This window comes from Pelophylax lessonae (genome assembly GCF_965119305.1).
Source record: "Pelophylax lessonae genome assembly, chromosome: 6".
Classification (NCBI taxonomy): domain Eukaryota; kingdom Metazoa; phylum Chordata; class Amphibia; order Anura; family Ranidae; genus Pelophylax; species Pelophylax lessonae.
In genome coordinates, this window is record NC_138773.1 from 302,934,086 (window position 1) to 302,959,272 (window position 25,187).

General features: G+C 44.8%; 1 protein-coding gene across 2 annotated transcripts in view; it reads left to right on the plus strand.

Annotated features, from left to right (window-relative positions):
• ASIC4 (acid sensing ion channel subunit family member 4) overlaps positions 1 to 25,187 on the plus strand; it is a 567,147-nt gene that overhangs the window by 289,667 nt on the left and 252,293 nt on the right. The gene's annotated exons all lie outside the window — the stretch shown is intronic.

Here is a 25,187-nt window from a genome sequence, read left to right on the forward strand (position 1 = left end):
TCTGCTTACATGTTCTTTATTACTGTACTTTTGTGAGTATGCATTCTATTGGTTTTATTTTCTCTGAATATAGCTTACAAAAAAAGAGGAAATCACAGAGTCGGACTTTAGAGGCAAACTGGACCACATTGTTTATATAAAATCCATATTTTATTAATTTAAAAAAAGAATTATATATATATATATATATATATATATATATATATATATATATATATATATTTATTTATATATATAAAGAGTACACATAGAACAAGGACAAGTGGCAATTTAAAAAGATGTATTTACATATATGCAATATATGGCCAGCGAGGGCCAAAAAGCTTTAGATATATTGTTGTTGTTACATGGTATCAAATGAGTGGGCCCCTGTGCATCAACGTGTTTCACTGATCTGCTTCCTCAGGACACATAAAAGGGGGAGAAGAGAAAAACAGACCTCACTATACAAATAGAAATGTTACATAAATATGAATCACTTTTCATAAAATATACATTACATACAAAGTCAGATATATATTATGAACAAATCATATTCAATATAGCCAAGCACACTATATTCACCTCCCCTGGATATAGATACGTGTGTATTAGAGTCTCCCTGGGCAGGCACTGGAGCAGAAAGAAAGGCCAAGCAATGTACTCTCCATGGCTGGTATACCAAGAACTGTATCTCTGAATACATTTATGGGTAGTGCACTAGGTGTTTGTGCCTTACCCATTTGTTTTTCTTGTAGTTTCTTTGGATTTCCCCATCTGAGGTGGGTTGCATTCGGCAAGCATTGGGCTGTGTATAGATGCGATGCCTGTTTAGCCAAATCTCTGTGGAGGACCTCTGAGCGCTGGGAGTGACTGTCTTTTCTTTCGAAAGAAGGTGGCCTGGTCTGAGGAATCGCGTTTTTCTTTTACGTCATGTGGATGGCCGGGTGCGTTGCTTACGTGGGGAAGAGATGGCACCATGATGCACTATGGAAAGAAGGCAAGCCGGGGGAGGCAGCATGATGCTTGAGCAATGTGCTGCAGGAAAACTTACCATTTATGTGGATGTTACTTTGACCACCTTCCTAAACATCATTGGTGACCAAGTAACCTTCATGGAAACAGTATTCTCTGATGTCTGTGTCTTCTTTCAGCAGGATAATGCACTCTACCATACTGCAATAATGGTTAAAGACTGGTTTGAGGAACACAATAAGTTCAAAATGTTGGCTTGGCCTCCAAATTCTCCAGATCTCAATCTAATCAAGCATGTGTGAGATGTGTTGGCAAAATAAGTCTGATTCATGGAGGCCCCACCTCACACACTTACAGGACTGATGGCTTGGTGATACCACAGCATACCTTCAGAGGTCTAGTGACGTCCATGCCTCGAGGGGTTAAGGCTAGTGAAGGTAAAGAAGGGGACCTACTCAATATTAGGTGGGTGGTCATAAAGTTATGGCTGATCGGTGTATATAAAAATGAAATACAAAGATAATAGTAATCCAATAAAGTGAGTGTTAAAGTGCTAAAACATTTTGAGAACCTCTACAGCCATTAAAGTGTATGTAAACCTAAACAATTAACTTCTCTTATTTTCTCCCTTTTAGGCCTCTTTTACACAGCTGGGAGGCAGTAAAAACAGGTGGTGGAGCGTGGAATCCACCTAATGCCTACCATAAAGTCAGAGGGGGCAGTGCACATGCCGCAACTGTGATCCTGTAGGCGTGTGCAGTCTTTATTCCCTACTGCAGGTGGCGCTCGACTGAGGTGGCAATGCAGATGGGCGAGGAAGTCGGGATGTTCCTCTATGGTTTTCATGGTCACGGGCAGGTAGCTATCCCATTAAATGGTGGCGCCCCATGTGGCCTTGCCAGCCATCTTGGGTCAGCCAGAGTCTATTTAAGACCTTGGCTCCCAGGCTTGCCACGCTTTTGCTATTACAGGACAGGGTCAGGAACCCCCTCCGTCAGGGACAGTGGAAGTGATAGGGAAAGGTTGCAGTGGGGTATGGAGAGAGCAGGGCCTATGTCTACCATTCCAGGAAGCCTACCCCTATTATTATAATGTCTACCATTCCAGGAAGCCTACCCCTATTGGGTCAGACTGACCAAGTCGCACTTTGCTCCTCGTGACAGATGCTGTTGGCATCAAGGAGTTTTCTGTCCACTAATTGTTGTCTGCTGAGTTGTAAGTGGCCATGGATGGTTGAACTTTCCGCCGGGCCTGTTTGTACTGTTGACTTGGCTGTTACAATACAACATTCTTTGCAAATAGTAACTACAACATTTTGCACCTACCCAACATGACTGCAGCAAATGCAGCAGGGAATGGTGCCACGTGTTAAACTCACCCATTTGAGTCAATGGGGCCACGCTGCAACCAATAGAAATAAAATAAAAATTTACTGGACTGGTAAGCTGCAATATATTTGATTTTTGTTTTGAGGTTTAGATATACTTTAATGCAAATTGCTGCTATTATTTTTTTACCTGTGCATCTAATATGCTTTATAAAAAGACAGAATCACTTTAAAATCCCTGCTAAACATCACCGAAAGACTAAAATTTGATTGCCTGTCTGAGCATTTTATTGACAGCCTCCTAGGAGATTTACTAATGAAACACCATTTACTAATGCAGTGCTGTACCTGAAAGAATCTACAGTGCTGAAGTCTGCCGAGTGTCTTTTCGCGTTCATGTTCCATCTCAATTCTGTTCAATTTGCTGTGCATTAGACTGTGTGCAAATGGGACTGAAATCACAAATAGTACACCTTAAAGTGGACCGAAACTCAAAATAAGTGAAGATTTGCTATTTTTGGGCCCTTTCACACGGGCGGCCAGGAGGCAGAAAAACAGGTGGCTGAAATGCGATTTTACCGCCTCCTGGCTGCCCACCTGGGTCCTAACACTGCAGTCTGGAACCACAACGTCAAAGGGGAACTAAACTCTCTCAATCAACATTGATTATTGTCAACCCTTAGCATTAGTAAATAGATAGCAAGCTATATGATATTTACTTGTGTTAAACTGTTTTCTTCAGTTGCTTTCTGGTCTTTGCCATGGGCACTTTTTTCTTTCATCTGAAGAAGGGAGGAGGGTATTTCTCAGTGCATCTCATTCTCACCCTCCTGCTGCATGCCTGAGCTAAGGGCAAATGGATTCCAGGAAGTTAAATTATACATGAATAATCTGCCCTTACTCAAGATGTCCAGGGCTAGAAATGCTACGGATGTGTTTTTTTTAGAAAGTCAAGTGGTTTCTTGACAAATTAAGACATGGGCGGAGGGGTGAGTTTGCTTTGAATATTAAAAATAATCAAATAGCATTTGCATTTTGTGCTTCCCAGATACAGCTGAGTTTGGCTTTAATTGTTTCTAAGCAGTTAGTTGGAAATGTACCTTTTGCATGAAATTCCTTCTGAAAAATAGTGCAATTTCTGTGCCTTGGCATTCCTACTCTGCAGCCTCATAACTTTGTATCTGCAGTGTGGGATCATCTAAAGAAGGGGTCTCCAAACTTTCTAAACAAAGGGCCAGTTTACTGTTCTCCAGACTACAGAGGGGCCGGACTGTGGCCAGTGTCGGTAGAAATGGTCTTGGTGTCAGTAAGAGTAAACAGTGGTCCATCTTTGTTATTAGGGGGAGGAATAGTGCCCCATCATTGGCATCAGTAGGAGGAATAGTGCCTCATTGTTGGTGTCAGTGGGAGGAATAGTGCCCCATCATTGGTGTCAGTGGAAGGAATAGTGCCCCATCATTGGTGTCAGTGGGAGGAATAGTGCCCCATCATTGGTGTCAGTGGGAAGAATAGTGCCCCATCATTGGTGTCAGTGGAAGGAATAGTGCCCCATCATTGGTGTCAGTGGGAGGAATAGTGCCCCATCATTGGTGTCAGTGGGAAGAATAGTGCCCCATCATTGGTGTCAGTGGGAGGAATAGTGCCTCATTGTTGGTGTCAGTGGGAGGAATAGTGCCCCATCATTGGTATTGGTAGAAGGAATAGTGCCCCATCATTCGTATCACTGGGAGCTATAATGCCCCATCATTGGTATCAGTGGGAGGAATAGTGTCCCATCATTGTTATCAGTGGAAGGACTAGTGCTCCATCATTAATATCAGTGGGAGGAATAGTGCCCCATCATTGGTATTGGTGGAAGGAATAGTGTCCCATCACTAATATCAGTGGGAGGAATAGTGCCCCATCATTGGTATTAGTGGAAGGAATAGTGTCCCATCACTAATATCAGTGGGAGGAATAGTGCCCCATCATTGGTATTAGTGGGAGGAATAGTGTCCCATCACTAATATCAGTGGGAGGAATAGTGTCCCATTATTGGTGTCAGTGGAAGCTATAATGCCCCTTAATTGGTATCATTGGGAGGAATAATGTCCCATCATTGTTATCAGTGGAAGGAATAGTGTCCCATTTTTGGTTTTGGTGGAAGGAATAGTGTCCCATCATTAATATCAGTGGGAAGAATAGTGTCCCATCATTGGTATTGGTGGGAGGAATAGTGTCCCATCATCAGTGGGAGGAATACTGTCCCAATATTGGTATCAGTGGGAGGAATAATGTCCCATCATTGGTATCAGTGAGAGGAATAGTGCCTCATCATTAATATCACTGGGAGGAATAGTGTCCCATCATTGGTATTGGTGGAAGGAATAGTGTCCCATCATTGATATCAGTGAGAGGAATAGTGCCCCATCATTGGTATCAGTGGAAGAAATAGTGCCCTATCATTAATATCAGTGAGAGGAATAATGTCCCATCATTGGTATCAGTGGGAGGAATAGTGCCCTATCATTAATATTAGTGGGAGGAATAGTGTCCCATCATTGGTATGAGTGGGAGGAATAGTTCCCCATTATTGGTATCAGTGAGAGGAATAGTGCCCTATCATTAATATCAGTGAGAGGAATAATGTCCCATCATTGGTATCAGTGGGAGGAATAGTGTCCCATCATTGGTATCAGTGGGAGGAATAGTGCCCCATTATTAATATCAGTGGGAGGAATAGTGCCCCATCATTGGTATCAGTGGAAGAAATAGTGCCCTATCATTAATATCAGTGAGAGGAATAATGTCCCATCATTGGTATCAGTGGGAGGAATAGTGCCCTATCATTAATATCAGTGGGAGGAATAGTGCCCCATCATTAGTATTCGTGGAAGGAATAGTGTCCCATCATTGGTATTGGTGGAAGGAATAGTACCTCATCATTGGTATCAGTGAGAGGAATAATGCCCCATCATTGGTATCAGTGAGAGGAATAATGCCCCATCATTGGTATCAGTCCTTTTCTCTCTGCTTTCCATTTTTGACACAGATTCCACAGTACAGGTCCTCTTTAAAGTTTTCTAAATCCCAAGCAAGTAGGTTCTAGTACTGCAAAGTCACCTGTATCGTCTTATATATGGCTTCCGGGAAGAAAAAGCAGTTGCTGATTTAACCCACTTGCATGCCACTGCATTTCTCGGAGGCACTGATCTTTTTTGCAGTAATAAATGTACGGCTTCTTTTAGCCCAAAGCATACTCCGAGCGAAAGGCATAGAGAGAGCATTCTGGCGTGTCTAGGATGATTTGTGTAGCCTACACTCTCTCTCAAGTCTGCACGTTAATCGTGTGAAAATAAAATAGTCTAGTGGTGTAGAAGATTTACTGTATAGTGGATCCTCGCCTGCCACCCAGGTAGACGAGTGGGTCAATTGGTAAAACATCTTAGCTTGTGGTTTCTGCTCCTCAGTTGCTATGTGTTGCAGGTTTTTGCATTAAAAGTAACTCACGACGACTGACGCAGAGTAGCCGCAGCAATGTTTTGCTTTGCATCTTTTAAATCAAGGAAGCATGAAAAGAAACCTATGTAGCGTGTTTTTTTTGTGGCATTGTACATTTTTTCTTCAAGACTTGGTACAATATGCTTCTGGTGCTGGCCAGATATATTTTCTCACATTGTCCCATACCACACCTTCACCACTCACTCTATCGGACCCTTACTACATTTCTTTATATACTTTAAAGCGGAGTTCCGGACACAGAAATGATTTTTTGCTGAACATACCCCCGGGACAGTCAGGGCTAGCACATTCCACAATGGCTAGCCTCTGATCTGTCCCGGTTCGCACTTACCTTTTAGAAGAAATACTTACTTAGAAAATTTCTTCCACAGCGTTTCCATCTCTGTTGTGGGCAGCTGAAGCCGGCGCGGTCCTCTTCTCTGTCTTCTTCCGCGTCTTCTTGTCTCAGAATGCACTGCACCGGCCCCTCTCGTTACTTCCGCTGTGGCGCCGCATTCCTAAACAGCTTCTGGGCATGCCCAGAAGCTATTTAGCAGGGGAATGCGGCGTCGCCCGGAAATGACGAGCGGGGCCGGTGCCGTCGCATTGATTCCTGGGAGCGATGACGTTTAGCTCCCAGGAATCATCGCGAGGCTGGAAGTGACGGGGTGAGCCTCGGCGCTGGAGGAGGAAGCAGTCATAGGTGAGTATTTACGATCTTCAATAAAAAGGTGAGTAAACAAAAAAAATAAAAATAACTATCCAATTCCTTTTCAGGTGAGCTCTACCTAGTGGAGGGGCACAAAAAAAAAAATAGTTTTTGTGCCCGGAACTCCGCTTTAAGCAAGTAGCATCATGGATTTCCATTGAGATGTACATTATTATACAATTATTTTTCACTTACTCCTTATAGATACCACCAGGGCCTTTTTTCTCAGAAAATAGGTGCAGGAACTCAACCACAACCACACTGTAGGTGGCTCAGACTCTCTCACTTGCAGGGAGATCATCCAGTGGGGATGTTGGTATCTGCACTGCACCCCAGGCACCTGAATCTACCTTGTCCCCAGGTTGTGTCTCCTGTTCAGAGCTGTATTTTACCAGCATGGGGATGCACAAAGCATTGTGGGCGTCCACGTGCCAGCTTCCCATTCATTTCTATTTGGACCTGCACCCACACCTACCTGCATTTTAGAATAGGACCCAGTGGTTGTACCCATGCAACTGCGTTTCCCAGTAGAAATGAATAGGACACTGGCAGGCGAGGCGGATGCGCACACAACACTTTGTGCATCCCATGCTGGTAAAAGATGGCCCTGCACAGGAGACATATATCTGCAACACCAAGTGTCCGGTGTCCCTAAAAGGGCCCTAAATGAGGCCTAAGAATGCTTTTCACTGTCCGTCCTGTGATCATCATCATTATCATCATTATAATAATCACACAATACAGATGCTGTGGTTCAATGCAACTGCACTGTGTGATTAACATGATGATAATGATCACATTTAGCTGCTGTATCAATCTTGTGCAACAGAGGCATGGCATAGGTGAAGAAAGAAGCTGTTTTTTTTAGTGACAATGACAATACCTTATTTAAGCAACATTCACTGCAGACTTGCTGGTCCCCACTTTCCTCATACTGTCTGTCCCTCTGTGCTTTGGTGGCTTTTGGCTGCTGCTGATTTCCCCTGAGCCTGCCCTCTCCTCAGCTCAGCACTTACTTGCTGAAGGAGACACGAGACAGTGAAGAAGCTGCTGTTTGCTGACAGCCTCTGCTCCCTGTGACACAGCATATCACTCCACCAGGACTGGAACTTGGGGCCCAGGATATATGGTCATTGGTCACTCAGACCACATGGGAGCAGCAGGGAACTGCAAACAGGCAGAACTTCAGAAGCAAAAAAAAAAAATGTGCCTGTGTTGTAAAATTTTGTCGGATGCTCTGTGAAACACAGCTGCCGGCCGGGCCCCCTACAGGAGGTAATGGGAACTGCATTCCTGCAATGGAAAGAGTTCAGGAACCGACGTCATCGTTCCTCTGCGTTCCCCTGCGTTCCCGCAGCTGGACTCGAGCCCTGGATGATAATGTCAGTCTGTGTCGGGTCTTGGGACCCCAGGCCAGCTCGGGGCCCCAAGCAATTGCTTGGTTTGCCTGCCTTGACGCGACGGCCCTGATTGGGAGACAAGCTGGCACAAGTAAACCAAGAAGCTGGACTTTTGGGTTTACACATGATAGTGATGAGAACAGGGGAGAACTGGTCCAGGGGGCAGGGGGGCAATTGCCCCCTGGGCTGCTCTGATGTCCTGTAAAAAGGCTGCACCGCTTCTGCCACAGACAGGCCCTAAAGGATTCCTGGTGAAGAGAAGTAAAAAGTCTCTGCCACTGACCTACTGAGTGCAGGATGAAGACAAGGCGGGATGAAGACAAGGACAGAGTGCAGGCCTCCCTCCCCAGCATGGATGGTGTAAACTGTATCTGAGCAGAGGCTGGTTCCATGCCCCACTTGAGACTGTCCTCCCCTGGCCAGCCCCAACCGAGCTGTCCCAGCTCCTTCCAACCGCCCCCTGCTGGCCAGGTTGGGAACCTGGATTCAGCCAGTGAGTAGAGAGTACCTGGAAAAGAGCTTCAGCCTGGAATGGGGGGGTCAGGAAGAGGGAGAGTGGGAAGGGGGCCGAGTCATTGCACCATGGGCCTGTAATGTTCTGGTACCTTTGGGTACCCTAATTACTCTTTCATAAGTGTATGCGCCCCACCATTCTCTTTTGGTAAGGTGCGCATACACCTTTAAGACTAATGCTGTCATCACTGAGCGCCGGACTGGATGGCTATTTAGATCGCCGGCTCTCACTCACATGTGTTCGTTCAAACTGCTTTGTGCCTTGATGCTAACCTGTCTTGAAGCTCTCATGCTTGCAAGCATACCTCGCTGTCGGAACCACGCTGCGCTGATCCCTGTATCCCGCTACCGGATCATCCGCTCTTGCCGAACCTCTCCTCTGCTACATTGCTATTAGTGATAAGTACCCCACAGGGGAAACCTCTATAACTTTCATACTAAAGCTTACACTATCTAGCTCTGCATACTAAGGACTATTACTACATCTGCATTATCTAAGATTGCTAGCTCTTGAGCCTACTACCACCTGTTCTTGCACTGGGTTGATCTCTCTTGTATGTCCACCTGCTACTCTGTCATCTGCTACCATACATGATTGCTAAACCTATCTGCATCCCATCTGCTACTATCTTACTTTCAAGAACATTTCCTTTCAAGTGTCTGTCATCTACCATCTCTACCCAACCTGTCTCTTCAGCCTATCATCACTGTGTTACTATATACATAAGTCACTCTAGGAAACATCTTATTGAGTGTGTGTATTTACTTGCTGAATTGAGATCATCCACACATGATGAGTCATTGAGAGTTGGGAATGGTGTCTCAGCGTTTCTCTACATGACTACTGAAGTGGAATATTTCTGCAGCTGAAAATCCACATCATACATAAAACGCAGGAGCGTTACAGGGCCTCTAGTTTGTACTTGCCCCCTGGGCTGAAAGTTGCCAGTCTGCCCCTGGATGAGAAGGGGAGCAGAGGGCCTGAGCCAGAGGTGGTGGTTCCAGCTGAAAAAAAGCCCTGGATACCACTATGTCGCTACTACTGCTATTACTCTTCTTGAACAACCCACACTCACCACATGTGTGGCATCCATCCTTGCCTGCCTTCCCTGTGTTCCCTCAGCTCCCGTGGGAGACACTCTGGGTCATGTCTCCACCTCCAGTGTCGGTGCTACTAGAGCCATTATGTAAGTTTGGGATTTTTGGGGACCTAGTCTCCCTCTCCCTCCCCTTTCCAGCCCCCAATCATCATTATTGTTGCAATTTCCTGATACTCATATATTTTTTATAGATATACATCACACATCTACTACTGAGGAAGTGGCGCATACAGTCCACGAAACGCGTATCTAACTATGTCATGATTTGTATTATAATACTTTTTTACTCCTTGGAATGTTTTGCCTTGTTGGTTGTATTGTATCTGGATTTGGGGACCAGCTCTCTTACTACCTTGAATTTTTCATATATTTGTTATGTCTGCATATCTGCATGTATCAATAAATATGTTTATTCTTGTCCAATCAGCCTTGCAATGTCTCTCATTCAAAGTCCCAACTTCTTCTCTATTTTTATAATAAAAGTCAGCAGCTACAGTATTTGTAGCTGATGACTTTTAATTTTTTTGGGTGGAGACTGGAGCTCCTCTTTAAGACCCTGGCTCCTGGATTTGTAGCACTTTATGCGAGTAGGTAGTGTAGGGAAAGGTACCCCGTCTGTTAGGAACAGTACTAGCAATCGGGAAAGGCTGCTGACAAGGAGGGAAAAGCTTAGAGTTACATCTTCCTGGATACCTTCCCGATTGGGCCTGAGATGGCGAGGCTGCATTCTCTCAAGAGACGCTGTCGGTTTGGCTGGAACCGACGTCTTCACATCATTAGAAAATGTGAGTGTGCCCGGCCTGGGTAGCTGTCCCAGCCGGTCTATTGTGAGCTGTTGCTGCATTACTTCAATACAATTTTTTTATTGCACCCAAGTATGTGAATAGTTTCCACAGCACCACGCTGCACCTAGGGGAGGACTGGGTCAGGGGGCAGGTGGGCAATTGCCCCCTGGGCTGCTCTGATGTCCTTTAAAAAGGCTGGTATCTGCACTGCACCCAAGGCACCTGAATATACCTTGTCCCCATCTGTGGGAGCCATTGGGAGACAAGCTGGCACAAGTAAACCAAGAAGCTGGACTTTTGGGTTTACAAGTGATAGTGATGAGAACAGGGGAGGACTGGTCCAGGGGGCAGGGGGGAAATTGCCCCCTGAGCTGCTCTGATGTCCTGTAAAAAGGCTGCACCGCTTCTGCCCCAGACATGCCTAAAGGATTCCTGGTAAAGAGAAGTAAAAAATCCCCGCCACTGACCTACTGAGTGCGGGTTGAAGACAAGGACACAGTGCAGGCCTCCCTCCCCAGCATGGATGGTGTAAACTGTATCTGAGCAGAGGCTGGTTACATGCCCCACTGGAGACTCTCCTCCCCTGGCCAGCCCAACCGAGCTGTCCCAGCTTTTCTCCAACAGCCCCCTGCCGGCTAGGTTGGGAACCTGGATTCAGCCAGTGAGTAGAGAGTACATGGAGCAAAGCTTCAGCGTGGAATGGGGGTCAGGAGGAGGACAGGAAGAGGGAGAGTGGGAGGGGGGCCGAGTCGTTGCACCATGGGCCTTTGGTTTGTACCTGCCCCCTGGGCCGAAAGTTGCCAGTCTGCCCCTCGCTGCACCCCAACTACAAGTGGTTCTCATGTGCTGAGACAGCAAGACCCAAGTAAGAACAATGTGGCCACCTGAGATTGATGCTAAACCTTCTGCAAAGAGTTCCCCCTGCTGAGTACTCATTAGTAGAGTTGCATTGTGAGTTAATAGGGTCCTTACCAGTGCCTATCTATACCTTTTGACCTTTTCCATTTGCTAAATCATCCTCTACAGTCCTTCACTGGCCTACTAATGTGCATCAACTCATGTTCTTATTCCATGCATGATTAGATAATTTGTCTTGAGTAGTGAGTCCCCCATCCTCTGGAATTCAATTCTCTCTACATACTACTTGATTAAAACAGTCCATTAAGAGTCACTTTTTCATAGCTACCTATCCACTCCACTTTTCTATGCATTCTTTACTAAAGTGGTGAACTCTACTCACCTCCAGCCCTCTCTATACCCTTAGCTACTGTATCCAATGATCTTCTTCTTCTTTTAGATGGTACGTTCTCTTAGACAGAACTCTCCAGACCTTCTATGTCAAGCTTTTTTGTACATTTTTTAAAATAAAACATAATAATTATTAGGCTTAACATGAAGACATTGAACCCTGTTATATTAAAACTCTTATTTCCATAAGACTCCTTACTGAGAAGAGCTTGAAGTTAAAGGGTGCTGTAGCAACAACTGACTGGTCAACCGGTATAAAACAGAAAATATTGTACCAAGTCTTGAAGTGAAAACGTAAAACTCCACATCTCAAAGACATCATAGCAAATAGTAATGGGAATGAAACATTCCCATAATATGGGGACTTTAACCACTTAAGCCCTGGAAGATTTTACCCCCTTCCTGACCAGGGCCTATTTTGCGATTCGGCACTGCGTGACTTTAATGGACAATTGCGCGGTCGTGCGACGCTGTACCTAAACAAAATTGACGTCCTTTTTTTCCCACAAACGGAGCTTTCTTTTGGTGGTATTTGATCACCTGTGCGATTTTTTGATCATGCGCTATAAACAAAAAAAGAGCGTCAATTTTGCAAAAATAACAATATTTTTCACATTTTTTTATATGAAATTCCCCCCCAAAAAAATTTAAAAATCTAAATTTTTTAAAATTTTCGGCCAATTTGTTTTATGCTACATATGTTTGGTAAAAAAAAGATTGCAAAAAGCGTATTTTGATTGGTTTGCACAAAAGTTATCGCGTTTACTAACAAAGGGAAACATTTTTGTCATTTTGTTGTTTTTTTTTTTACGCGTAATGGCGGCGATCTGCGATTTTTTTTGCGGTACTGCGACATTTCGGCGGACAGATCGGACCCTTGACTGACATTTTTGACACTTTTGGGGTTACCAGTGACATTTCTACAGTAATCAGTGCTATACATATGCACTGTTACTGTAAAATTACACTGGCAGTGAAGGGGTTAACTTTTTTTGAGAGGGAGGGGTGGTGTGTGTCCCTAGGGGCGTGCTTTCTACTGTGATTGGCTGTGGCTTGAGGTGTAGGAACAGTGATCAACGGTCCTACATAGTCTACACAGGGGAGAATGACAGGCGGCTTGTTTACATCAGCAGCCTGCCTTTCTCCCTCTGCACCGACAATCACCGAATGACCGGCGGACATCGGGTCCGCCAGTCACACGCGCGGGGGGTCCGTGACCGCGCGGGAGCGCGCCTCCGGGGGCGCGCTCGCTCCCTAGACCCTTACAGGCTAGTGACGTAGTACTACGTTGCTCTGCCTGTGAGGGGCTGACCGCCGCAGTGAATAGTCGTGGGGCGGTCGGCAAGCGGTTAAAGGGTTTGCACTAAAGCAAAATAACACAATTAAGTTCCATACTAAAAAAAAAAAAATATTAAATATATATATATATATATATATATATATAATCGTATTACAGCAACAGTAATCAGCTTCATGGACCTTACAGTGTTTGGACGAGTCTCAGTTTCCGTCTTCTCCCTGTGTAGTCCAGTGCCTCTAATGCTGTCCCCCACTCACTGGTGGTGGTCTTAGTGGGTGCATCATCTCTGATGGTGGCCTTGTGGAGCTTACACGGTTTATGGCTATGGGACAGGAAGTGAAAGAAATTATTTCTAATGGGATATGGATGGCCAACTGGGGTTATACCCCTACGCTATTCAAAATGAAACAAAAAATGTTTTGCTTTTAGTTCTACTTTAATAAAGATAAAGCTAATCATACTCATTGTAAAATATATGTGGGAGATAAAAAGAACTGATATATATGTAGCAGGATTTTCAGGCATTGGGCCTGATAAGGGTCTGCCATTGTTACCTGAAACGCCAGCAGCCCCTTTAAGCTGAGTACCCAAGTGTGAGATGGGAGTCAAAGACCAGTCCGGCATCGTTGGTTTGTGTTGTTTATTTGATATTGGGGATGGGAGAAGGGAATGAGTGGGATACTCCTCTGACTCAACTAGGTACAGCTGGGACACTTTGAAGAAAAATGCCTTGTCTTGACGCCGGCTGGATGCCGACCAACGCTTGCTGGCGCTTGAAAAACACTTACTTGCTGAACTGTACTTGAACTTGATTCTGACACTCTGGTTAGCTCAAAAGTCCCGAACACGCCTCCCTCCAGTCCTTCCTGACTGAGGTAGCCTCTGTATACTGCTTCTGCTGCTACAACTCTCAATACTGTACACTGCACTCTGTACACTTTAACACTTCAGGGCCCAACCGCTGGCGCCCCCTCTGTACATCAGGGTCCTCTCACTAGGCACCCCCTCTACACTTCAGGGTCCTCTCACTAGGCACCCCTCTACACTTCAGGGTCCTCTCACTATGCACTCCATCTACACTTCAGGGTCCTCTCACTAGGCACCCCCTCTACACTTCAGGGTCCTCTCACTAGGCACCCCCTCTACACTTCAGGGTCCTCTCACTAGGCACCCCATCTACACTTCAGGGTCCTCTCACTAGGCACCCCCTCTACACTTCAGGGTCCTCTCACTATGTACCCCATCTACACTTCAGGGTCCTCTCACTAGGCACCCCCTCTACACTTCAAGGTCCTCTCACTAGGCACCCCCTCTACACTTCAGGGTCCTCTCACTAGGCACCCCATCTACACTTCAGGGTCCACACACTGGCACCCTCTCTGCTTCTCTTCAGGGTCAACACTGGCACCCCCCTTTCTCTTGCTCCTGCAGCTGCTAGCTAGCTCCTGGATCCCCACGACCTTCACCGGAGTGGTCCCCTCTCTCTCTAGGCAGACCCCCAGGGGCCAGTTTGCAGTACTCACGAACTGGGAATGCTTTCCTGAAACTGGACCCCTCTCAGCTCCGCTGGTCCTCCTCACTGGATCCTCTCTGCAGCTCAGCTCAGCCCTCTGTCCCCTCTCACTAGGCAAGCCGCCTGGGACACCCGATTCCTCTGACAGGAGGAGAGATAGCCGCACTCTCCCTCCTGGGACTCTGCTTTCCACCAGAGACACTGCATCATGCGCTCCCCTCAAACCTATACCCACTCCCAGAATGCTGTGCGGCAGAATCTGCCTTTCTGGGGTAGATACAGGCCTGAGTGTGCCATTGGCTGGGTTTCCTCCACTGCCCGATGAGAAACCTCTCATAGAGCACAGTGGGGAGACTCCCCAGTCTCAACAGCCACACCTGGGAGACATGACAGCCCAGCTGAAAATCATGGCTCTACTGTTAAGCAGACAAGGCCTACTATACTTTACCTAGCACCTACCTTGTAGGGTGCTACATCTATATATTAAAATATGATCTGTTATGGCCACATAAATACTTTCACAGCACATAGAAACATCAATAAAACCAAGGGGGTTCAGCACAATTTCCAAAATAGATGCTTATAAGTTCCTGCTGGCTTAGTCCAACACATTTCGCAGCATGACTGCTGCTTCTTCATGGACCTTACATTTTTTGGACGAGTTTCACTTTCCGTCTTCTCCCTGTGTAGTCCAATGCCTCTAATGCTGTCCCCCACTCACTGGTGGTTGTCTTGGTGGGTGCATCATCTCTGATGGTGGCCTTGTGGAGCTTACAGGGTTTATGCATGCTCAGCAGATGGAAAGTTTGTGGTAAGCCTTTTTTGGATTTTTGTATATTATATGGGAATCTTTTTTCTTATCTTTGAGATTATTTTGTGTTTTGTATTATGGCCAGTTCTCATTTTGTAGATGCTGCTGCAAGGTCTCAGAGGAAGCAGCAGTCATGCTGCGAAACGTGTTGGCCTAAGCCAGCGGGAACCTACAAGCATCGATTTTGGTCCTAACTGATCATTTTTTAATACACTGCTCAAACAAAAATTAAAGTAACACTTTTTTTTTGTTTCAGTATGTTTATTAGAAGAAATTTTCGGTAGGTTACAGCAATGCCTTAACATAGGCAACAGAAATCGTATCTGGGACATTATGTTCCTACCCATCCAACACCGCCAGGTTGCACCTCAGTCTGTTCAGGAGCTCAGTGATGCCCTGGTCCAGATCTGGGAGGAAATACCCCAGGACACCATCCGCTTCCATCGTCTCATTAGGAGCATGCCCCGACATTGTCAGATATACGTACCACCATGTGGGGGCAATACAAACTACTGAGTACCATTTTGAGTTGCTGCAATGAAATTTTAGAAAAATGGACTAGCCTGCTGCATCATTTTTTCCACTTTGAGTTAACAGCCAGGCCAGCTATTACTGCCTCCCTCAGACCACTCACCAGTACCCACTGGCATCCGATTCCGCCATCCATCCAGGACTGTGTGCGTGCATATAGGCCGCTGAGGCCCGCCCGGCCCATCCTGTTCAACAACTTCAGTTCAGAGTCAGACCAGAGACCACCCTTAAACCTTAGACCCCCATCCAGCACTCTGATCAGCACTGTGTGCACTCACTGCACTGACTGCAGGCAGCAGCATTACAGGCCTCCTCTCTGACCTGACCATGACCATTTAGATGACAAAAATGAGTTTTAGTCGACTAAAATGTAAGATGTTTTAGTCTACTAAAATGTACTGGAGTTTTAGTCGACTAAATACGACTAAAACTAAAACACTTGCAGAAGACTAAAGTGGGACTAAAACTGAAATGCCATTTTAGTCCTAAGACTAAGACTAAAACTAAATTGAAATTTGCTGCCAAAATTAACACTGATGATGACGCTGTACTGCACTGGTAAAATAAATTGTGAAAAAAAAAATATATTTTTTACATTTCTTTATTTTCCAAAAAATTGTGACAAAAAAATGACAACTTCAAAAAACTTGCCATGCCTCTTACTAAATACCTTGAACTATCTGGGTAATTCTGGGATATTTGTAATGTCCTGGCGTTCTCGGGCCTCTGATATGGTTATTTTCACCAAAGAAATGTAGCAGAACATATTTTGGCTTAAAGTTATGAAGAATAATTATTTATTTGCAAAATGTTATAACAGAAAAGAAGAAAAACGTGGGGTTTTTCTTTTCAAATTTTTCAGCCTTTTTTTGTTTATTTATTTAAAAATAAAAAACCCAGTGGTGATTAAATACCATCAGAAAAAGCTCTATTTGTGTGAAAACTATTATAAAAATTTCATATGGGTACAGTTTAGCATGACTGAGCAATGGCATCAGTGAAGGAAAAAAAATTACTTATTTGCAAAATTTTATAACAGAAACTCAGAAAAAGGTTTTTCTTTTTTTTTTTCCATAAATTTTATTGAGAAAGTGAACATGGAAAAACAGAGTTAGGTTTTTCTTTTGTTCAAAATTTTCAGCTTTTTTTTGTTTGTTTTGGGAAAAAAAAAAAAAAAAACTTAGTGGTGATTAAATGTCACTAAAAGTAGGCTGTATTTGTGTTTAAAAATGATAAAAATTTCATATATGTGTTATGTACAGTGTTGCATGACCGCGCAACTGTCATTCAAAGTGCGACAGCTGGAAGCTGAAAATTGGCCTGGGCAGGAGGGGGTTGAAAGTGTCCGGTAATGAAGGGGTTAATAACATATATTTTATTTTATTTTTTATTTGCTATTTTTTCCCAGGAAAATGAAGTTATCCTTTAAAAAACTTAGAGAAAGGTACTTTTTATAGGGATCTGCATTTCTCCGATTGTTTTCATTAGTGGGTATCATCAAATAGCGATCATTGGTAAAGGAGTTGATTAACGTATCTTCAATTGTTAGTAGGTGACCTAAACAATTTAACCTTGACTTATTAAACTATTATTTCCCTCTCTGAAAACTCCAGGCTAATGCCGTAGACGTGGCAATCACACCTACGTTTAATTATAGTGTATTATTACAAACAAATCCCAGTGCGACCGGCTCTGGAACATTTCTTAGAACTTTTTTCTTCATAAATCAATATTTCTCTGAATTTGAAAATTACCAAAGGATTTAGCTGTGAACTGTTAGATCAGAAGGAAAAGGGGAAAGTGAATGAATTTATATGTGATCAACAGAATCTTTACACAGGAGTGCAGAGCGAACCAACATCGCTCTCCTGTAATTATCTTCTGATATGTTCCGTCAGAAGCAAGTGAAAGCAGTTATTTCATTATGTATTCGATGTGTTAACATCTGGAGCTAGGATTTAGCAGTAGCAAAAAAAATAAAAATAAATAAATAATAATAATAAATTAATTCATGGCTTGTTTGTCATGGCTTTAAAAGTGGACCTGAACTCAAATTTTGAAGATATACTATGTTATAGGGAATAATTAGAAATGTCCTTTGTGCACAAACCAAAAACACTATTTAATTCCTTTTTAATATTTACAGCAATCTCCCCGATCCATCCATCCATCCATCCATGTCTCCAAAATGGATAAAGCAGAAGCAGAGATCTTTGCACTGCAGATCCTCAGGTACAGCTTCCTTTCCAGCAAGGAAAACAGTTGGCAGCTGCAAATCTGGTGGGACAAGCTATCAGATGTATCAGTGCCTTCGATCGGTAGTCCCCAAACTGCGGCCGGGGGGCCTGAATGCGGCACCTTTGCTTGCCTTTTATCTGGCCCTTGGGACACTATTCCTCCCACTGGCACCTACAATGGGGCACTATTACCAACAATAGGGGACTATTCCTTCCAATGTTACCAATGATGGGGCACTGTTCTTTCCAATGTTACCAATGATGGGGCACTATTCCTCCCACTGGTATCAGTGACGGGGCACTATTCCTTCCAGTGTTACCAAGGATGGGGCATTATTCCCCCCCACTGATAACAATGATGAGGTACTATTCCTCCCAATGTTACCAAGGATGGGGCACTATTCCTCCCACAGATACCAATGATGGGGCTCTATTCCTCCCAATTTTACCAATGATGAGGCACTATTCCTCCCAATGTTACCAATGATGGGGCAGTATTCCTACCACTGATATCAACGATGGGGCACTATTCCTCCCAATGTTACCAACAATGGGGGACTATTCCTTACAATGTTACCAATGATGGAGCACTATTCCTCCCACTGGTACCAGTGATGGGGCACTATTTCTCTCAATGTTACCAAGGATGAGGAACTGTTCCTCCCAATGTTACCAATGATGGGCACTATTCCTCCCACAGATACCAATGATGGGGCACTATTCCTCCCAATGTTACCAATGATGGGGCACTATTCCTCCCACTGATACCAATGATGGGGCACTATTCCTCCCACTGATACCAATGATGGGGCACTATTCCTCCCAATGTTACCAATGATGGGGCACTATTCCTACCACTGATACCAACGATGGGGCACTATTTCTCCCAATGTTACCAAGGATTGGGCACTATTCCTCCCAATGGTACCAATGATGGGGCACCATTCCTCCCCCAGTTCCCAAATGTGGTGATGCATAGTCCCACTAATGCCAGGAAAATTCCCACTTCCACTGGCCACCGTTATTTTGAGGGGACAGCAATTTTACACGATTATACAAGCTGTGAATTCATTTCTTTACATTGTATCAAAGTGTGATTTCTTCAGTGTTGTCACATAATTGTCATAAAATAAAATATTTACAAAAATGTGAGGGGTGTACTCACTTTTGTGAGATACTGTAGGTGGGCTGAAGGCACAGGTGAGGGGTTGAAGGTGGTATAATGACTAAGGTAAGGGGTTAAAGGTGGGAAGAGGGCACAGATGAGGAGATGTAGGATGGATGATGAGGCAGTTGAAGGAATGAAGGTGGGATGATGGCACAAGTAACGAGATAAAGGTGGATTGATGGTACAGATATTAGGATGAAGGTGGGATGATGGCACAGGTAAGGGGATAAAGATGGATTGATGGTACAGATATTAGGATGAAGGTGGGATGATGGCACAGGTAAGGGGATAAAGATGGATTGATGGTACAGATATTAGGATGAAGGTGGGATGATGGCACAGGTAAGGGGATAAAGATGGATTGATGGTACAGATATTAGGATGAAGGTGGGATGATGGCACAGGTAAGGGGATAAAGGTGGATTGATGGTACAGATATTAGGATGAAGGTGGGATGATGGCACAGGTAACGAGATAAAGGTGGATTGATGGTACAGATATTAGGATGAAGGTGGGATAATGGCACAGGTAATGAGATAAAGATGGATTGATGGTACAGATATTAGGATGAAGGTGGGATTAGGGCACAGGTAAGGGGATAAAGATGGATTGATGGATGGTACAGATATTAGGATGAAGGTGGGATTAGGGCACAGGTAAGGGGATAAAGGTGGATTGTTGGTACAGATATTAGGATGAAGGTGGGATTATGGCACAGGTAAGGGGATAAAGGTGGATTGATGGTACAGATATTAGGATGAAGGTGGGATAATGGCACAGGTAAGGGGATAAAGGTGGATTGATGGTACAGATATTAGGACGAAGGTGGGATGATGGCACAGGTAAGGGGATAAAGGTGGATTGATGGTACAGATATTAGGAGGAAGGTGGGATTAGGGCACAGGTAAGGGGATAAAGGTGGATTGATGGTACAGATATTAGGATGAAGGTGGGATGATGGCACAGGTAACGAGATAAAGGTGGATTGATGATACAGATATTAGAATGAAGGTGGGATGATGGCACAGGTAACGAGATAAAGGTGGATTGATGGTACAGATATTAGGATGAAGGTGGGATGATGGCACAGGTAAGGGGATAAAGGTGGATTGATGGTACAGATATTAGAATGAAGGTGGGATGATGGCACAGGTAACGAGATAAAGGTGGATTGATGGTACAGATATTAGGATAAGGGTGAGATGATGGCACAGGTAACGAGATAAAGGTGGATTTATGGTACAGATATTAGGATGAAGGTGGGATAATGGCCCAGGTAAGGGGATAAAGGTGGATTGATGGTACAGATATTAGGACGATGGTGGGATTAGGGCACAGGTAAGGGGATAAAGGTGGATTGATGGTACAGATATTAGAATGAAGGTGGGATGATGGCACAGGTAACGAGATAAAGGTGGATTGATGGTACAGATATTAGCATAAGGGTGGGATAATGGCACAGGTAAGGGGATAAAGGTGGATTGATGGTACAGATATTAGGATGAAGGTGGGATGATGGCACAGGTAACGAGATAAAGGTGGATTGATGGTACAGATATTAGGATGAAGGTGGGATGATGGCAAAGGTAACGAGGTAAAGGTGGATTGATGGTACAGATATTAGGATGAAGGTGGGATGATGGCACAGGTAAGGGGATAAAGGTGGATTGATGGTACAGATATTAGAATGAAGGTGGGATGATGGCACAGGTAACGAGATAAAGGTGGATTGATGGTACAGATATTAGGATGAAGGTGGGATGATGGCAAAGGTAACGAGGTAAAGGTGGATTGATGGTACAGATATTAGGATGAAGGTGGGATGATGGCACAGGTAAGGGGATAAAGGTGGATTGATGGTACAGATATTAGAATGAAGGTGGGATGATGGCACAGGTAACGAGATAAAGGTGGATTGATGGTACAGATATTAGGATAAGGGTGAGATGATGGCACAGGTAACGAGATAAAGGTGGATTTATGGTACAGATATTAGGATGAAGGTGGGATAATGGCACAGGTAAGGGGATAAAGGTGGATTGATGGTACAGATATTAGGACGATGGTGGGATTAGGGCACAGGTAAGGGGATAAAGGTGGATTGATGGTACAGATATTAGGATGAAGGTGGGATGATGGCACAGGTAAGGGGATAAAGGTGGATTGATGGTACAGATATTAGAATGAAGGTGGGATGATGGCACAGGTAACGAGATAAAGGTGGATTGATGGTACAGATATTAGCATAAGGGTGGGATAATGGCACAGGTAAGGGGATAAAGGTGGATTGATGGTACAGATATTAGGACGAAGGTGGGATTAGGGCACAGGTAAGGGGATAAAGGTGGATTGATGGTACAGATATTAGGATGAAGGTGGGATGATGGCACAGGTAAGGGGATAAAGGTGGATTGATGATACAGATATTAGAATGAAGGTGGGATGATGGCACAGGTAACGAGATAAAGGTGGATTGATGGTACAGATATTAGGATGAAGGAGGGATTAGGGCACAGGTAAGGGGATAAAGGTGGATTGATGGTACAGATATTAGGATGAAGGAGGGATTAGGGCAGAGGTAAGGGGATAAAGGTGGATTGATGGTACAGATATTAGGATGAAAGTGGAATGATGGCACAGGAGAAATAATGGTGGTTGGATGATGGCTCAGATGAGAGGAATATTATGGGATGATGGCAAATGTGAGAGAAAAAAGATGGGATGATGGTGCAGGGTATGGAATGAAGGTAGGAAATGTGTTACCTACAGCTGACCAATTGTATTGTATGTTTGATATATTCCTCTATAACAATTACTGCCTTTGTGCAGGTGACCAATTTTGTGGACTGAGCCAATATTTACATAAACGCAATCCAAAAACCAAAAAACGTTTTGAGTATTTATTGCTTCAACAGCCATTTTGAATACTCAATCAATATTAGTAACCTGCATTGTCATCAAGGTTTTGAGGTTGCAGCCAGATTATAGCATATTATCAGGTTTACAAAATACAATGTTGTTCTGCCATTTGGTAATATACCTGTCAGGCTACAGCACAAAGCCCAGGAAAGATGTATGTCTGTCCATATTTCTCTTAGCCCGGACATGTTTGGTATTGCAGGCAGCCCTTCGGATACAGTACAGATCCAGCCTGATAGAATTTCATGTCATGTGTAGGATGCAGTAAAATGTTTACTTCTGCAGCTCTATGAATTACACTGGTTCAGTCGCAGTGATGTCATTATGCAATCGGCTTCATTGGGAGAGTCGCTCGCTTGACGTAAGTAATAAGGCCACATAGGCAGGACAGATTGAGTAGCACTCAATCACATAACCAATCCCATACATCTTGTTACCGGTGGTGTACAGACGATCCATACGATTCTACATGTCACTTGATTCATTGCTCCTCTTGGCGCCTGGTTACCTGTGAACAATTGCATTGGTATTTTTACTGCACATTTATTTACAGTCTGCTTGCAAGGTGCTATCTCCCTGGGGTTTGCATCTACTCCTCCACCTCCCATCTATGTTTTTCTTCTGCATGTGTGGCACTATGGCATAGACTACAAGGAGCTGTACTTGCACATGACTAGGGTAGTTCTGATCCTGCCTGTTCAACCGTATTACCTGGATCAGTACCCAACTCCACCCCCCCTTTACCTTTAAATAACAACACTAACTCCGCATTGGGATTAAATGGCCGGTTCGGCCTTTTATTAAACAAAAACCATAAATAACAGAAAAACCTAAAACAGTAAAAACAATCCAGATCAAAGAATGGTTGCAGATCCTTGACTATACCATCTCCCACAACTTTGGAGTCTGTGGTACCATTAGGTTAGGTTCTGTCACCAGCCGCCAAACACCGCCTTGAGGACTATCCTAACTGACCACAAACCCCTACCACCTTACACTACCTGGATGGTCTAGACCAGTGATGGCGAACCTTGGCACCCCAGATGTTTTGGAACTACATTTCCCATGATGCTAAATTACACTGCAGAGTGCATGAGCATCATAGGAAATGTAGTTTCAAAACATCTGGGGTGCCAAGGTTCACCATCACTGGTCTAGACTGAACCAGACCACCCATAGGATTCCATACCTGAGATGGGTCCCACCATTATATCGTTAGCCGCCATGTTTTTGGACCCTCGTCAAGGGCCCCAACCGCCATCATCCAACCCCTTTTGCATAACTACAAAAAAAAGTCATTGTTCCTCCTACGATTTCCAGTATGCTCTGACCCTCCAACTACTATCTCTCCTGCTCCTCCCCATCACTCTGTCTGCTCAGCCAATAAAGTAAGAATCCTGACCTTTTATATCCTAAAAACGAATTTAACCCCCTACTGCCTGGTTTTCCTTCCACCCTGTCATGTATGCCCTATGCTTATCATCATTTCCTTCAAACTCCAGGCACAGGACCAGGACAATGGGTGGGCATAAGGGATGGCTGCCTTGGGTGTAGCATGTATTGTAGGAATTAGGGGGGGTGCCACAAGTTCCTTCTACTATAAGGATGACAGGAGTAGCGACAATGGCATCACTACTTCTGTCAGCCCAGTGCTGAAAGCGGCAAGGAGAGGAGGAGAGAGCCAGGACAAGGGGCAGGCTGAGCTCTTTCTCCCCCTCCTTCTCATAAGCTCGCACATAATGAGGGGGGGGGGGGGGTGACGCATTTTGAAATCTTTGCCCTGGGCACTGGATGGTCTTGTCTTGGCCCTGTTCGGGCATGTCTGGTTTGTCGCGCCCAAAGCAAAGATGCAGAACTACGCCAATCCCCCCCCTCCACTGCTCATGCATGCTGTAGAATGGGCGTACTTCCCTGTGCCCTTTCTACCCCTTGCTTTGGCTGTCCATGGTTGGCATAGAGTGTGCACTGCAGTGCACATACTCCTTGAAGTGTTCATGCTGTGAAGATTTGCTCCCCCACCTCAGGCAGCTATTCCTCCTGCCCACCCCCCCCCCCCGACCACACCAGCCCACACACCATAACCAACCCCCCCCCCCCCACACACACACACGTTCGCCGTTTCACTCACCCTGCCTGGACATGTGGAGGGAAGGCAGGCAGCAGCATCGGCGGTGGCGGCTTTGTCCCCCTCAGTATTCTGCATCTCCTCCCTCCTCCTCCAGGCCAATGGCATGGCTTCTCCTTTCGGCCAATCGGGAAACGGGTCTCAGGATCTGTGTGACAATAGCAAATGTTCATTCGCTATTGTCACACAACTGGGTGGGCAGAGCACTGTGCCCCGAGCCCACCCTTTTCTGAAGCCTATTAGAGCCTCTGACTCTAATCACGTGCTTCAAAAAAAAAAACCCCATTGAACTCCATGCATACTGCATGTAGATAAGGGGGCCAGGCGCATGGATAGGGTGGGCAGCATCCCTGTGCCCCCAATACACCAGCCACAACTGGCCCATCCCTTGTCCTAGCCCTGGCAAGCAGCTTCTATAACAAATAAAGTCTATGTACAATATAAATGATTATATTTTTTTTAGTAGGGCTGTTACAATGTGTGAGCAGTCCCTTAGCAGAAAAATCAAGGGGCTCATTGTCTCTCTAAAATCTTGTCAAAGGCAATCTCAAAGCAGTACAGAATAGTAACTACTTTCATAGCAATCATATACAGAAGCAGGTGGCTAAGCTACAGTTTTACCACCCTCCGACTGCCCACCTAAACACAGAAATGCAGTTGCAGTGGCTATACCCATGCCGTGAAGAAAAGCAAAGCAAAAATGAAAAGGCTTGCTTCAGCAAGCAGTACCACCACCAAATGCGAACCAATCAAGTAATTGGGGCTACGTTGCAACCATCCTGCGTGCAGTTGCAATGCAGTGGGATGGCATTTTGAGGGTTAAAACAGGCAGTGAAGAGGCAACATATCAACGCCTCTCAAACGCCCTCTGAAAAGCGATCGACCTTGGGTCTCTTTTCAGAGGGGCAGCAGTACAGCTGCACATATGAACAAGCTCTTACAATCAGTGGCTGAGCAGCTTCATTGGGCCATGGCAGGTACAAAGACAGGGTTAAAGATTAAAAGCTGGCACGTTCAGCATGTTTTACACCTTGTGAATTACTCCCCAGCCTCCCATAGATCACATC